This window comes from Marmota flaviventris, chromosome 11 (assembly GCF_047511675.1).
Source record: "Marmota flaviventris isolate mMarFla1 chromosome 11, mMarFla1.hap1, whole genome shotgun sequence".
Lineage (NCBI taxonomy): Eukaryota > Metazoa > Chordata > Mammalia > Rodentia > Sciuridae > Marmota > Marmota flaviventris.
The window spans coordinates 82,244,476-82,262,009 of record NC_092508.1 but is presented as its reverse complement, the minus strand read 5'-3'; the positions used below and the strand labels follow the sequence as shown (position 1 = coordinate 82,262,009).

The 17,534-nt window shown below is 37.7% G+C and overlaps 1 long non-coding RNA gene across 3 annotated transcripts in view; it reads right to left on the bottom strand.

The window, feature by feature from the left end:
- LOC139707717 (uncharacterized) overlaps positions 1 to 17,534 on the bottom strand; it is a 115,047-nt gene that overhangs the window by 84,754 nt on the left and 12,759 nt on the right. The window contains exons 2-5 of one of the 3 annotated variants that reach the window (XR_011709182.1): positions 15,399 to 15,467; positions 14,212 to 14,333; positions 11,898 to 12,067; positions 11,423 to 11,554 (exon numbers count right to left, since the gene is read on the bottom strand). The exons of 1 other annotated variant lie outside the window; for it this stretch is intronic. This is a non-coding gene — a long non-coding RNA (uncharacterized lncRNA). The remainder of the gene's footprint in view (positions 1 to 11,422; positions 11,555 to 11,897; positions 12,068 to 14,211; positions 14,334 to 15,398; positions 15,468 to 17,534) is intronic. One more of the 3 variants, XR_011709181.1, reaches the window with a different exon arrangement.

Sequence of the window (17,534 nt, the reverse complement as noted above, 5' to 3'; positions counted from 1 at the left end):
GTGTGTGTATGTTTGTGTGTGTGTATTAGTGTGTGTGTGTGTGTGTATATATATATATATATATATATATATATAATTATAGATTAGTTTATATATGTATATATAATTATAGCTTAGTTTATATATATAATATATATATTATTTGTTTTAATTATACATGATAGTAGAATGCATTTATGCACTTTGATATACATAGATGGGATATAATTTCTCATTCTTCTGAGTGTACATGTTGCAGAATCATACTGGTAATCCAGTCAATATATATACATACAGTAATAATGTCTGTTTCATTCTACTATATTTTCTATCCCCATATCCCCTCCCCTCCCCTCCCATCTCTTCCCTCTACCTAATCTAAGGTAACGCTATTCTTCCCTAGTACCCCCCCCCCCCGCCTTACTGTGAATTAACATCCGCATATTAGAGAAAACATTCAGCCTTTGGTTTTGTTGGATTGACTTATTTTGCTTAGCATAATATTCTCCAACTCCAACCATCTACTGGCAAATTCCATAATTTTACTCTTACTTACAGCTGAGTAACATTCCATTGAGTGTATATACCACATTTCCTTTATCCATTCATCTATTGAGGGACACCTAGGTTGGTTCCATAGTTTAGCTATTGTGAATTGAGCTGCTATAAACATTGATGTGGCTGCATAACCATAGTATGCTGATTTTAAGTCCTTTGGGTATAAACCAAGGAATGGGATAGCTGGGTCAAATGTGGTTCCATTCCCAATTTTCTAAGGAGTCTCCATACTGCTTTCCATAGTGGTTGCACCAATTTGCAGTCCCACCAACAATATATGAGTGTGCCTTTTCCCCCCTTATCCTTACCAACACTATAGCTTAGTTTTAATGAATGGAGCTGCACTCACTACTCCTACTTTGTAAGTTGTTTTCTATATTTCTATGATTGTTTCTGCTACTTTTCCTAATAGTTTAATTTGTGGTTTGCTGATTTAGTGACATGTTTTGTTTCCTCTTCTACTTCTCTTTATATATTCTATGGGTAGTTTGTCATTTACATTGAAATTTTATACAGGTCACTTAAAGTTTACACTGCATTTTAAGATGGTAACAAATTAACTTGAATTCATTGTAAACATTCAGTATATTTATATATCCTTTCAAAGTTATATGTTATTGATGTTTCAGTTATTTTTATATCACATACCCACTAACAGTTTGATAATGATTTATATGCATTTTTCTTTCAAATTCTATTACAAAATTAAGTGGTTTTGACCCATCATTAGCATAAAATAGAATTGTTTGTATGTGGCTTTTCTTTGCCAAGAAAACTTTAAATTTTCATTTAAGAAATCAGTATTCCTACCACCCTTTCCTTTGGTTTGATTAATTTGCTAGAATGGTTCACAGAATTCAGGGAAACACTGATGTTTACTGGTTATCATAAAGAATGTGGATGAACACCCAGATGAAGGAAGACATGTCCTCAAAGTATGGGGGAAGGATGTGAAGAACACTCCTGTCACTCAAGAAATTCAAAGGTTTTAGGAGCTCTGTGACAGAAACTGGGGACAAAGACCAACTGCATTACATGCCCAGGGAACTTGACATGGATTTTTACTTTAGATTGTATTTTTCTACTATACTCACTTCTCAGTGATGGACAAAGAAAAAGGAAGTGATCATTGAAAATCAATGATTAGGTCTGGGGATAAGGGGTAGGGGGAAGTTTCAAACAGTTTAAAAAGATCATCACTAAAACCCTTCTTCTAACTTTTTCCTTGTCTTAGCTTCAAATGCCCATGTCTGTCTCTCTGATAGCTTCTTCCACTGTGGTTCACAACACAAAGTGTGTAAATTTACTGCTGTGGAAAGGATATGGAGCTGCAAATGTGCTACATTGGTGATACAACATACGGTCACTTTGGGGAAAATATGTGCTTTCCCACAACATGCTTCAATGCATTTCAAAGACTCAGTCTTCTAGAGCTTGGCTTCCAGCTACCCCAAAATAGCCATCAGAGAAGCAATTTTCTGGCGTTTTTAAGGGAATTATCCCAACAGGCACCCTAATCTCCTCTCTCTGACTTGTGTTAGCCAGAATCTGTCCTACAGTGTTTGCTCAGGCAAGATCAAGAAGCAAGCTTTCCTCATTTGGATGGTACTATGATTCAGGGATGCCACTGACTCTGTACAATCCCAATACATGAGAGCTGGGAGGACTGCGCCATAGTAATCAAGCTGAAAGTAGATGCTATGTCATGGGATTGCTCCTCTGAGCTGAGGAGCTTGCTAAAATGCAAATTATGAATCCATTGTCACTGGGATCTGAGTTTTTCATTTATAGCAAACTCCAGGGTTGGCAATGCTGTTGGTGAGTGGGTTTTCCTTGGATTAGCAAGACCTAGACTCCGGGTTATTTGCTTACATTGTACCTGAACTTCATAGCATATGAAGTCATTATAATAGTAGTCATTCCATGTTTGTGGATCTATTTGAATGGTATCTGTTTCACACACATACACACACACAAAAAAAAAAAAACCTGTAATGTAAACTTTTGAAATTGTATCACTCAAAGTCTAGAACAGGTAAAGAGACAATAACAGGTAGTTGAACAGAAGGAATTTAACTTTTTCAAAATAATTTTTGAAACTAGTTACAAAAATTTTGGAGAAATTGAGAGTGAAATAACCTAGACAAAAGCAAATTAGACCCAAAAAAAAAATGCTGCTATCATCCCTTGAGCTATAAGAACAAAGAACTGTTATATGATCACAAGATCTGAATTATCTTGTGGGGGCTGGATTCATAGCAGAAGCTATGGCAAGAGATGGGACACAGAAAAGAGAAGATAATATAACTTTTCAAAGTGGGAAGTGGGGGTACAGTGAAAAATACTATTGCTTCTCATCTTCCTGTTCTACTATTTCTTTATAATGTATCCCACTGATCAAACCTCGCAAGAAGCTACCTGGGAAGGGAAACTGGAAATAGTTTGCAGGAGAGATCAATAAATGAATCTGCTTGCAAACAGCTTGACAGTAAAGAAATGTCTAATTTACTTACACTGAGACCATAACACCTAGCATATAATAAATATTTATTGAAAGATTCAATCACCAAAGAAGTAAAACCAGCTATCCTTTTTTATGAGTGTACACACACATGCACACACGCAAACAAACACTATATAGACACATGCTTTGCACTTACTAAAACCATAAAATACATCTGTGGCCACTGGATTGTGGCAATGCTCTGTATCATCCAAAATTACTGTCATGCCCAGACTCTAGCCAATTGGAGTGAATAGTTATCCCTGAGCGGTGAAAGTGGCAAGTAGCTTCTATAGTAGAACAATTTCCTTTTACAGTAGACTACAGTCCATCCTGGAGAGAGTAAGAGTAGGTGAGCATAAAAGACCCTCAGGACAATTTGGTTTTGCTACAGCATTATCTATAGTCAGTGCAAGCATGATAGGGGAACAAGCAATACACTGTTCAGCTGAAGATTCACTTCCCCCGAAGATTCATCTCTTGCCAATAAAGCATTCAGCCAGCCAGCCCCTTATAGAAGATGCTGGATTATTATTCTTACTTCCTGGTTCTTAAGAGTCAACACAGACTAAAGAAATCATTAATAAAAATGGCTACCTTTTTCTGAGAACTCATTCACTTTGTGAAGTACTTTCATGCCCTTTTTGATTTAGTCCTCACCACAACTCAGCATAGGCACTACTATGACTATTTCCATCTTATAAGAGAGGAAAAAGTGAGCTCAGAGAATAATTTTTCCTGCTTGAGATAACATGATATTAACAGAGCTGGATTCAACACCAGGCCATGTAGCCCCAAAGCCACTTTATATCTTTGACATACAAAAGGAAGATTCCTGTCATAAGGGTAGAAATTCCTTGATGTGGACTTTGGTACATGATTTCATGTGAATCCATTCTTCAGAGCAGAGGATTATACTGATCCATAAAGGGGACTGATTATCTTTAAATATCTTCTTGGGCATGCCCATCTCAGTATCTGTTTATTAACCTGGCTTATTGTCTTTGGAAAGGACTTCAGATGTTCAATAAGTCCTGATAATCTCAGCAAGTATTCCAAGAGATCTGAAACAGAGACTAACAGCATTCTTAGGTTTTCGGTGTCATTCGCAAGTATAGCTACATAAAACAGAATGAAGTTGGAGCCTGAGAATAGCCCTTACTCCTTTGGTGATGAAAAATGACTATGACACAATGCCATCAACTCTGACCCACCTGAGCAAGGTCCACAAAGCTCAGCGAACTTCTCGTCTTGTCTACTTAGCATCTGTCAGAGCCAAGCTCTCCTTGGAAGGGCAGGTGTTCTTGAAATACTGTCAATTTAGATTCCAGACGTTGTACTTGGTATTGCTCCTGTCAGCCTCTTTAAAAAATGTATGTGTGCCAGGTAACGTATCCTAAAGTCCAACATTCCTCTGGTGGACGTAGGGGGTGATTGTCTTTGGTGCAGAAAACCCACAGAACAATCCACTCATCCTTCTCATCTTTGCCCTGTCAGAGTCACCTATGGGGCCTTTTAAAAGAGTAAAGGGAGAGGGATAGGTGCTTTCTTCCCCCTTGATGGAAAGGATCAGAAAAGTCATCAACATTTGCTCAAGAAATTCCCATTTTTCATGACTACAACTATTTTCATTAAAATCTTTGACAATTCAAATCCATATCTGTCAATTACTAGTTATATATTGAGCATTGTTAAAAATTCAGAAAATATATCATCCCTCAAGGAGCATACAATTTACCGGGGTAATCAGTTACATGGGTATTGGTTATATATTCCCACCATAATGCTGCATGACAAATAACTACATGCAAAATAAGCACTTTGTGCTTCAGTATCTGGGGTTGTTAGGCAGATCTGCTGATCTTGGCTGGGTTCTCTCATGTCTGGGGCTTAGCTGGGCTGTAGTCTGGCCTTGGTTAGATTGATCAGGATTACTGGGCTCCCTTCACATGTCTTTCATTCTCTTTCAGGGACCAGCTTGGGCATGTCCCTCTCAGACAGCAGCAAAGTGCAAAATTATTGGCAAACTTTACAAGTGTTCTTTAATAAGATCTGCTAGGTTTTTTTATTCTTTTTTTTTTCTTTTGGGGAGGGGAGAAGGGTATTGGGATGGTGATGGAACCTCATGCATTCTAAGCACAAACTGTATACCACTGAACTAAGCCCAAAGCTCAAGATCTGCTGACTTCTTAACCAAAACAAGTCACATAGCCAAATCCAGATTCAAGAGTGGAGAATAAAAAAAACACCCATCTATTTAATGAGAAAAACTTTATTGGCAAAGGACAAGCATATACAAAAGGGTAAGAAATGGATCTATGAATAGAGTCAATCTACAGCATGTGGGTAAGAGAAACAAAATACAGCAAAGAATATATGGCCAAGCTCCTTAGGCATGACCTTCATGATCTGGACAGTTCTGACCTACAGCTTGAGCTTCCTGTCTCCTTCCCACTAGTATTACACTCTTCATCTCACTAGGTGACATAGGTACTCTCTCACTTCCTGGCTTAGGGCCGCATCTACCTTCCTGGAAGGCCCTTCCCTCGCCCATGTCACCTGACATTTGCCCAGTAAGTTCCTTAGGCCTCAACTTAGGTCTTCAACTCCTTTTTTCAAAACTAAAACCTGAGAGAAGGGCCCAACTGCATTCCTCCAGCACAGCCTCTTGCTCAGAACCCCCAAACAATAACTGTTCCATGAATGAAACTGCTCAGGGCCTTGGCTCAGATGGGGCTGGGAAAAGAGTCCAGGGAAAGGCAGGAAATGATACCCTGAAGAAGAGAAGGGGCAGTTTCCTCCTAAAACGCTTACATAGAAATGATACAGATGGAAGGCCTTGAAAGCTAAAAAGAACCTGTAGGTCACATGGATGGGAAGAGAGCACCACTGAAATTCTTGAGAAAGAGAACACAGGAAAGATTCATTTCCAGCAGATACTCAGGAACAGCATTACCCAACAGAAATATAATGGGAGCCGCACATGGACCCACTTATGCAATTTTACATTTTCTGGAAGCCACATTTTTAAAAAGTAACAATAAACAGGTGAAAATCATCATAATAACATTTACTTATTCCAACTTATCCAAAATATTATCATTATAACATGTAATCAACATAAAAGTTAGTAATACGATATTTTACATTCCTTCTCTTCATGATATTTGCTCAGTAAGTTCCTTAGGTCTGAACTTGGCCTTCAACTCCTCTTTTCAAAACTGAAAGCAAGTGTATTTTACACTTGAAGCACATTTCATTTGAATTACCCACATTTCCAGGGCTCAATAGCCACAGTGGCTAGTGACTACCATACTGAACATTTTAGCTCTGGGAGCAAAGGAATCATCTGGGACTAATCTAGGATGATAATAGTGATGAAAATGATGACAGTATTGAAGATGGTGAGAAAGGCAAGTGCATGACACTCCACTGGCAGAATTAGTGTGTCAGCTTATCTGAGAGAGCCTCAGCACTGGAAATGTATATTTACACATTTGGCCTTCCGTCTGCATTGGAAAGGAGAATCGATTCACATACAAGCTGTGATTTTGTTCATATTTCTGTTCTCAAAGATAACTATTTGTTAGTGAAATCTACCACCTTTATCCAAGCCATGAAAATAGTGAAAGTACTTCTGAGGCTGATTCCCAGTGTTGAGTGCAAGATTTGTGAAATTTAAGCATACTTGGTAGAATTCAAACCCATTTTTATGTACTATGGGTCACAGTGAATTCAACAACCATTGAGTGAGTTCCTACTAATTGGAAGCTTAAGCCACTGAGAAGTTATTCTTGGGAGAAGAATAAGCAAAAGCAAAATGTATTAATTTTCTAGTTATTCTCCTGGTTATATAATTAGCTGGTTCTTACAGACATATTTTGGCATGTCTATGTGTCATAAAAGTATGCAGATATATTTTATTAGACTTTATGTTAAGTCACAGAGATTATCTAGTCTAAGGGTCCTTTCAGCTCCAACTTCTTCGTTTTACAAGTGAATAACTGAATAAGAATGAAGACTTTCCTGAATATAGTCAATGAAAGATCTGAGAGAATCCTCATTTCATCCCCTTTGCAGGCAAGTATTTCTTCTGGGGCTTGTTTATTTACACAATGTGCTGAGTTTTGCAGGCTTTGCTTAATTCCATCCATTTGACATGAAAAAACAAACAAATGTTCACACACATTAAGTTATTTTTAAAGTTTTTTTCTATGGCTCTGTGTGTGTAATAAATGACTAAAATATGTAAATGTATTAAACGATTTCCTGTTTATCAGAATATTCTAAGTGTATATGTTTGTACTAAAATGGATTTCAAGCAAAGACCTTAAGGCTTTCTACCACCAAATTTGATTTGTCCCAAACTGTATCTTCATATTAGCAGCTAACTCTCTTACTCTTATGAGCATCTTTAACATATCTTTTTAAATGATCTGGATTGACTGTCTAGACTGCTTCAAGTTCCCTGGATAATTTTGCAACTCCCTCTTTACTCTGACAATGTGCATGTGACCTTGAGTTAAATTAGAGAGCTTTCCTTTCTTCTAAATGCTTCATATGCACTGCATACAGCACTTAATGTTAGAGATTTTTGCTTTAAATGTATAGAAAAAAAAAATCCTGTTGAGAAATATTAAATACCACTTATCTGAGATTATCAGGTTACATGACTGCACATTTCCAGCCTTTTCTTTCTGAAAATGAATCCAGTGTTACTGAAATTTAAAGAAATTAATGCATTTTTAATCGAATCAATATACATTTGCTATAATAAGTACACAATCCATTTTGAATTGTACATTATGTTTTTTGAGACTAATAAAATCACTGCAGGTCAAGAAACAAGTATTGGAACATAACTAAAGATATATGACACACATATAATCATTGTCGCAAAGAATAAGGTGATCTCATTGGGAGCATCAGATAAATTCAAGGATTTGATAAAATCAGGAACACCTTGGAATAGGAGGCAGATATTCAGACAATCTCTTGCTCTGCTTTTTCACATGACAATATGGGCAATTACAAATTCATAAATTCATTTAAAGGGGACTCACTTTCCCCTGGGATAAACTCATCTCATGAGAACTGAGGACCTAGAAGTTAAAACCCTTTGGATCCAATAGGCAGTCTCCAAATTTGACACTAGGGACTTTTCTTTTTCTCTCTTCCAATATGTCAACCTCTGAAAAGTTGGGATATACCCCCAAATATCTCATAACTGTCCCTAATAATATACAGAGCCACAGAGTGTCAAAGGCTCTTGGATACATTCTAATGCAAGTCTTTAATTCCAGATTCAATGAGGAATGTCAATTGCATGTCCAGCTGTGTATATCTCTTGAGGTAAATTTCCATGAATTTGTTGATCCATGTCTTAGAGTGCTACAATATGCCCTTTATATCACTGAAAACTCATATTCATTAAGCTGCCCATAAGTGCAATGAGTTTAGTCCTTTAAACTTTAAGGCATTGACCATGGCTGTACAGCCTTCAGAGATTTGGTGATCAAGTCTGTATTCACTCTTCTCAGACCCTTCGTGACTTTGTAGACTTCAATCACGCTCCCGCCAGCCTTCATCTCTCATATTATTCCATCCAAACTAAAGACATCTGAGGATTTGAAACATTTGGAAGCATTCCCTTTCATTTTCAGCCAAGACAAAAATAGAGGGCTCCATTGTGCTCTCAAGGAAAAAAAAAAATCTATGTATTTGGTACTTGGGACTGTCTCAAAAAAAAATGGGACCTTACAAAATACATCTCTGTGGAAGGCATACCAATGGGAGCCAGTAAAACCTAGGAGAGATGCACATACAGAGATCTACATCCACTCTCACTGTGAAAAAAAAAAACCACTCCTGCTGGCAGCCACCTTTCACAAGTGAGGATGCTGACTCATTTCCTTCTTGGTATGCACTGAGGGAAATGTGTTGCCAAAGGAGGAAAGGTACACTGTCCCAAAATATTTCTCTTACAAAATATTTCTTTATTATCTTCCACACAGATGTCACTGACTTCTTTAACAGACTCTGTGGGTACGAATATTTCTCTTAGCATGGACTGTAAAATGCAACAGCCTCCAAGTTGATTTATCAATTATCCAGATCTCATTATGAATTGCTTTAATCCAATTGCTTTCCTTACTGATACCCAGATAAGATGAACATGGAAAGAACCATGAGTTTTGACTGGGAGAATAAAACCTAGAGGCACAGGGCACTGACAAGAAAGTGAGGTTTGAATTGGTGAACCACTAAGAAGCATTGGATCTCCAGTGTAATATGAGGTCCATGATCTTTGAGTAGGGGTTGGGAAAAGAGAGGAATGTAGGGAAAAGGAGAAGGGGACAATGCATCCAGACAGATGTATTTCCAAAAGAATGTTAATTAAAATTTTACATTCATTATCTCATTTAATTCTCAAAACTGTCTTGCACATTACATATTATTATGCCAACTTATAAATATGAAAACTAAGGTTCAGAGAGTCTAATGAAGTTTTCAAAGGCCACACAGCTCATCTGCCATTAAGTATTAAATCCTCTATATAAATTTTTTTTTATTTAGTACTGACAATAACTCTACAAGGTAGCTATTACCTGTACTTTAAAGTTAAGGAAACAGAGGATTGGGGAGTTTAAGGTTTTCCAAGTGTTCAGAGCTCATAAGTGACAGAACTGAAATTAGAACTTCATAGTAAAGGCTTCAAACCACTAAAGCAATACTGTCCCTTTAGCTCAAAGCTAAAGCTTTCCTGCTACCCCAACAGCAGCCCAGGGCCTTGATCATGAGTATCTTATTTTGTTGCTTGGGATCTTGAATCTATGTTCAGCTTGGTGTGTAACCCCATTTACTTTTCTTTACTAATTAAGATTACCCAGCAAATTTTTACTCTTTCCTCAGGTATGCATGTTTGTTCAAACAAGCCTTTGCCAGAAAGTCATTTACCCTGGTAGTTATTTCAGACTTTCCTATGATTGGTTGAATGTCTCTTGATCAACTACAGAGCCACTAGGGACAAAGACACATCTATGAAATGAGAGATTGACACCCTCCTAACAACAAATTCCACAATCCTATTAGAGTCTTGTATCAATCTGATGATACCACAAATATTTTCTCAAATTTTAAAACTTAGTAATGCCCAGGAGGTCCTGGAAGAGAATAGAGATCTAAAGTAAAGGATATGCTGTTTAACCTCCGTTGTTAACCCTGCCACATGCAAGGTAATATGGTTGGGGATAACATGTACCTGTTGTGGTCTTGGTGTGAATATTTGGTGTGTTTGTTTAGTTTGTTTTGAAACAATCCCACACTGTCACCAAAGCAAAGCATTTACTTATTCAATATCTATTGAGCACCAAATATATGCCCTGTGGGCTTCACAGGGTAGAAGAGGAGCCAAACAATTAATCTTTGTAGCTAGCTGACTTTTAATGAGCAGCCAATATATGCCAGGCAGCACTTCAAGCACCTTATAAGTATCATCTCATTGAATGTTCATGCTAGCTCAGTAAGTACTAATGATGTTCTCATTTGACAAATGAAGAAACAGTCGAAGGGAGTTAATTCATCTAAAGACAAGGCAGATGGTAAGCAGTGGAATTGGGATTGGACTTCAAGCTCTAGGTTTCCACACACTTGCTGTGCTACTTTCTCCTAATACTCGGAGTTGTAATACAGGTCTCTATGAGATATGGTAGGAGCAAAGAAAGGGAGCACAAAACCTAGTTAGGCTTCAGAAATTTCTGGGGGGAAAAAAATGTAGTCTAAATTTGAGGTCACTGACTCTTCTTTGAAGAAAAAGAATAAAAAAAGTCTTTTTTCCCTAGTATTGATTTATCTAATACATTTCAATTAAATACTATTATTTTTATATCATCAATATGAGCATTGAAAAAATTTTATTTCATTAAAGGCAAAAGGATTTGGGGAAACTCATTCATTTCAGAAATTATTTATTCAAGTTATTTGTTTTAATTCAACAAACTCTAAAATTCTTAGGACAAGTTATCACAAGGATAAATTCTGAGTAAGTACCGAGCTATGAAGCTAAGGATAAACTTAATGACTTCACACATAAGTGTTTAACAAACCAGCAAAAGGTGTTTCTTTTTAGGGCTCTCTTAATTGTGCTTCAATAAAAAAAAAAAAAAATGTTTTCAAAGGAATGTGATTTTGCTTCATTAAAAGAGAGAGAGAAAAGAGAGAGAGCAAGAAAGTGGTAAATGTTTTCTGAAAACACCAACCCAAGACTCTATCAACACTGATGTTTACTTCTGACGACCTGGGACAATCTTGCTGGACTCTGTTATTTTTCCTGATCAGAGCTCCTAATTCCAACCCCAGACCAGACAGTTAAAACAGACTTACCCTTGGGATAGGTTTTTGGAGGTCAGAAGGGCCGAAGAGAGAGAACCAAAACTGCATTCCTCCTGGCCATTGTGGACAGGACAGCCATTGTGGAAACTCTGGGAGAAGGTAAGATTCAGGAGAGCATTCCCACTGAAAGATAGGTGGTCAGGAAGCCAGAATAAACAACACATCTTCTAGGGTCCTGCCCATGTAAATTTAGGACAAAAGGTATTGAGGAGCTCCACCAAAACCTCACCCACCCCCACCACACCTAAGGCAAAGTTGTGAGCCACACCTGACCTTCAAAACAACTCTCAGTGCAATCTGTAGGCTGAAAGTCTAGACATAGACTAACTGGAGCCTTAGTCAAGCACTGGGAGTTAAGAGCTTTTATACTCATTTCCCACCCCTTCCCAACCCCACTTAACCTGGGCCCCTGTCCACACCTGCACAAATCCCTAGGAGAGAGGTTACTTGCCCACCTTTTGCCTACCTCCTCGAAGTATTCCTCAAAGGGAATCCAGGGACCATCACTTCAGAATTACTCAAGGTATTCCTAAATAGTAAGACTCCTGGGCCACATCTCAGAATGCAAATTTTCAACAAGCTTCCTAGTTGACATTTATACATCCTAAAATTTAAGAACAACCTCTGGAACAGCTTCTGGAAAGACAATAATATATGTTCTCATTCATTTGTAGAAACTAAAAAGTCAATCTCTTAGAAGAACAAAATTATATAGTGGTCACTAGAAACTGAGAAGGGCCAAAAGTAGAAAAGATACAAAGAAGTTCAATAAGGGACACCAAAACCAAGGGGGGGAAAGAGTGCTGGCTTTTCACCAGCATAGTACAGTAACTATTGACTAAAACAATCTATAACATATTTCAAGTGAATAGAAGACTACTGAATTCACAACATAAAAATTATTAATGTTTGAAGAGGTAGAAGTGTTTATTGCCCTCATTAGATACTTATGAATTATATACCTGCATTGAATTACCATAACATTTTCCATAAAGGTGTACAAATATTATATCCCACTTAAGAGACCTCCAAACAACATTGCTAGGTCTTGCTAACAAGATGCAAATTAGATATATATGTAAGAATTTTAGCTCCCACAGATTAGCCTCTTGTGTTAAAATCAAAAATACAACACTAAAGACTCTGAAAAAGGAACATGATCTAATAAAATATTCTTTAATTTTTTAGTTCACTAAAGTACTAAGTTGATTTAAAAAAAAACTCATCAAAGAATTTTTAAACTAAAGAGCCTTAGAAATCAGTAGAAAAAGAGAAAAGGGACCAAGGAGTGAAAGGTAGGGAAGGAGGGGGAAAAAGCTGGGGAGTGATAGTGGCCAAATTATATTGTTCTATTGTGTGCAAGTATGAATATATAATAAATAATCCCATCAATATGTATGGCTATAATATACCTATAAAAATGTGGAAAAAAAGATAAAGAGCCTCAGAGATTGCTCTGATCCTGCCCTCTCACTTTACAGAAGAGAAAAGTGAGGGTAGAAGGGCTACATCTTTCCCAAGGTCAATCAACTTGAAGGTTCAACAGGGGGCTTGGAATGGCTCCCATTCTAGTGCTCTTTCTACCTCACATACTGAATTTTTATGTAGACCATTTCTAAAATATATGTGTTTAACAACTGCTCTTGAATTTATTCATTTCAATGACTGATTAAATTTTATTTTAAACCCAAAGATGAGCAACTACAAAACAGACCACTCAGTATTATAACTCAAATACTTAAATATTTACAAAGGTCAGCCTTTAATACTCAGCTTGGGTGGTAACTATAAGTATTTATGAAAGTGGAAGGATACATATAAACATATGATAGCCAGGGAAATCCTCAAAGGCATTTTAGCAAAGCCATTGAATATTCTAGAAACAGGGTCCCCTACCACTTTGTTCAAATATTCACATATTCGCTTATTTAACCAATATTTGTCTAGTGCCAACCATGGGCTGGGTATTCCAGTGAAGTTACGTCTTTTGTGGAAATTGAGTTCCAGGGTCAGCAGTGGAGGCAAAAATCATACAAAGCCAAAATTACTCTTGGGGAAAAAATCCATTAGGAAGGCTTATAATTCCATTTCCCCCAGTTCTTTTTCTGATTGAGCATCAGATGAAGTTGTCAGCTTGCTTTTAGTGGCCGTGTCGTATGAAAATTGTCTCATTAAACATTTGAATCACCCATGCTGCAGAGAGATGCTCAGTATGGGAAGCACATAAGAACTGAGACCACCAGAGGACTCCTGGGGTTTCCATCTCTCATCTCTTGCTCATTCAGCAGGTGCAAAGGCAAGTGGAATCATCTACCCCATTTACATTATGTTCCTCTCTCTCCTTTTCCCCCTAAGACAAAGAATTGAGTCCAAGTCTTCATTTTGTCTTTTTGTTTTGTTTTTGTTTAAGAGACTGGGTCTCACTCTGTTGCCCAGGCTTGTCCTGAACTCCAGAACTCAAGCGCTCTCCTGCCTCAATTTCCCAAGTAGCTAGGATCACAGGTGTGCATCACCATGCCCTTCTTGAATCCAAGTCATGGAAATCCAAACACTTTGGCACCTCTTGTCAATCTGTCTTCAGTTTGCATTATCCTGCTTAATCTACATGGTATTTTCTCAAATTCACTCACTTTGACCAACTAAAGAGAAAAATATAAGAGTCTTAATGATAAGAGGAGGACTTCCATTTCAAACTCTGTTACTATTATTTTAAGTTTGCTATTCAATCATATGTCCATTGTTTTTCCATCCTCCTGTCTTTGACCACCCCCTGGTCTTACTTCTGGTGGCTCAAACAGCTGCCAGTCTCTGGAATGAGTAGTGTGGTCCATAGCGTGGTGGCTACTGACTCTCATAGATGTTGTTTCCCATTATGTTCCGTTCTCCATGTAGGCCCACAATTCTGGAATGATTCCAAATAACATATTTTGATCAGCAATAAAGTTTGGTGACACTTCTTTCTTCAGCTTATCCTATCAAATTGCCTAAGCTCTTAGAAGGGAGGGAAAATTGGTATAAATTGTTTCCAGAAACCATTCCATTTACAGCCCATTCATCAACTATGTGGCATAGAGTTATGGGGATTCTTGCATATTAAAGGTAGGATTGACAGAAACAGCTTATTTCACAGCATCCTCTAACTGGAGGTCACTAGACTCTGATTGACTCTGAATTGGGAACCAAAAAATAACAGACTCCACATTTCTCATCTATAATCTCATAAGTCACTCAATCTAAGCCCAGGGCTCTATTGTCAAGCTTCGTAGTACATGCAGCTGCATAATGAACCTCCAACCAGATCAAGCTTACCCCAGTATAATATCATCAGGATTGGTAACTTCCAGGCTGGTGACCACAAGCCATGAAGAGCTAACATTTTTCTAGCTTTGGGAAATCTGAAAACATCATGCCATCAAGGAAAATAGTAATGGGACAGCTGGCAAGCACTAAAATTTGGGACTCAGTTGTATTTTATTTGCTTTTATTTCCCAGTTCTCATTATGCTTCCTGTCCCACTCCTTTTCAATAAATTTACATTAATGAAAGACCTTAAGAAAAAAAAAAGTTACTAGAAACATTAAAGAAATATTCTTTAATACATAATTGGTAATTAAAATGTGAGCATGTCCCTAGGGCAGAAAATGGATACTTCTGTTAGGAATTTCAAAGCTAATAAATACAGCAATATAAACACACCATTAAATTGCATTGTAACTAACAAACAGATATATGAATTATTGAGCCATACATAAACTTTGGAACCTGACTGTAGAAAAGACCAAAAAGCAAATGAAAAAAAAAGTCCGAATTAATAGAACAAGTAATAGAATCCAGAGGGTAAAAGGTTTCAAAATGGAACAGCTGAAGCATTGAAGCATAGCTTCTCAAAAGAAGAATCCCAAGTGGAGGAGGACAGCAGAAGAGAATCAACATAGAAAGTTCAAAGGTTATTTTGGTAAATGCACACCTTGTGGTTTAGATGTCAGCACTAATGCCAATTTCATTCTGAAGACAGAACATGTTGCTAGAAGCACAGCTGTGGAAACAAAATGGGATTCCATTTTGAATCTCTGGCACTATGTACCTTTTTCTTAAAAGTCTATTATGGCCATGGTGGAATTTCAGGCTCCAGATTCACCCTCCCTCCTTAAACAATTTTAAAAACTAGACTGAAGATATGAAACAGCAGTATTCAGACATCTAGCCACAGGGAGCCCAGGACAGTAATTCCCTAAATAAAGAGAAACAAACCAGGAGAGTTCTACTTTAATCACCCCTATTACTGCTTGGAGAGAGTTTCTGGGCTGTACCAAAGGAAGGAAATTCAAACAGAGCCTGATGTCTCCCTGAACTGAGGAGAAGAGTTGAACGTTCAGGGAGGGAGGCCACAGTGGCTAGAATTCAGAGCACACAGAAGCAGACAGGAGAGAGCTGCCAACAGAACCTGCAGATCTCAGAGGACACCTTCATGTCCTCATCTGGGGTACTGCCCAGCACACATATGTGGGAAACTTCTCAACACTTGAGAAGGACCCCTGAAATGGAACAATCCATGGAGCTCACACAGATCTGAAAATAATTCGTGTTCCCCTGTCCACAGTGGGGAAGCCTCATCACCCAGAGGGCCATCCGGTGGTGAGGTGGGGAGCCTATTGCCTCAGTAGCGGACAACCCCCAGGCTAAAAGTTACTGCAGTTCTACCTAACAAAGTTTAAAAACAAGACTACAGATCACACTGTTTCCAAGTAATTTAAATATATCCAGAACAAAACTCAAGAATATCTAAAAGAAAACAAAAATATCCAGGATGCAACAAGATTCACAGTAACTGGCAGGCAGCAAAAAGGTACTAAGATGAAAAGAAGCATAATGAGGAGAAAAACCAATTAATAGAAACCAAATTAGAAATTATACAGATTTAGATGTGAGGTAGCCCCCCAAAAGATCATGAGTAAGACAATGCAAAAAGGTTTAGAAGAGAAAAGATTGAGTTATAAGAATCTTAACACAATCAGTGGATTAATCCCCTGATAGGATTGACTGAGTGGTAACTAAAGGCAGGTAGGGTGTGTCTGGAGGAGGTGGGCATTGAGGGTGTGGCTTTGGGGTATATATTTTGTATCTAGCAAGTGGAGTTTCTCTCTGTGCTTTCCTCTGCCACACTCCTCTACCATGATGTTTTGCCTCACCTGGAGCCCCAAGGAATGGAGCCAGCTGTCTATGGACTGAGACCTCTGAAACTGTGAGTCCCCAAATAATCTTTTCCTCCTCTAAATTGATCTGGCTAGGTCTTTTAGCCAGAGCAGCAAAAAAGCTGACTGAAACATAGAGCAAGAGGACATACACATTGAAACATTTACTCTAACTTTATTCCATGGTTAGAAGAGTTTCTTGATCTTAGCATTGCTGATGTTTGGGGGCCAGATACTTCTTTGGTGTGGAAGTTATCCTATGCATTATGGATGTTTAATAGCACCCCTGACTTCTGCTGGCTAGATGTCTGTACCATCTTCCCCACCCCTATTGTGACAATCCAAAGTATCTCCAGACATTGCCCAACATCTCCTGAGGTGCAAAATCACCTGTGGATGAGAACTGCTAAGGTAGAGGCCAGCATAAACAAGTTAAGGAGAGAGACATAGACAGTAGGAAAAACGCAATTTAAATCCTATAGATGAAAAATATAATGTTTGAGGTGAAAAAAAATACACAGAATTAAGTAAATAGCATATTAGACACTGCAGAAGAAAAAAACAGTTAACCTGAATATACAGCAATAGAAACCATCTAAAATGAGTCAAAGTCTATCATGCACTATAGTTATTTACTATATCAGATGATCAGAGAATAGTTAGGAATATCAGCTATAGGGTCATCCTAGAAACCCAGGCTAATGAAAGCTGGTGGCATCATGGTAGTTATGATAGTAAAGTAATATGATGACCACTAATAATAGTAATATATCAATAGAAGAACTATTGAATATTAAGGGTTTTGTACCAGATACTTTTCCAAACATTTTATATGTGTTTATCATACAATATTCACAACAATCCTGAGAGGTAGTTTCTCCCTTTTACAGATAAGGAAACTGAATTTTAGA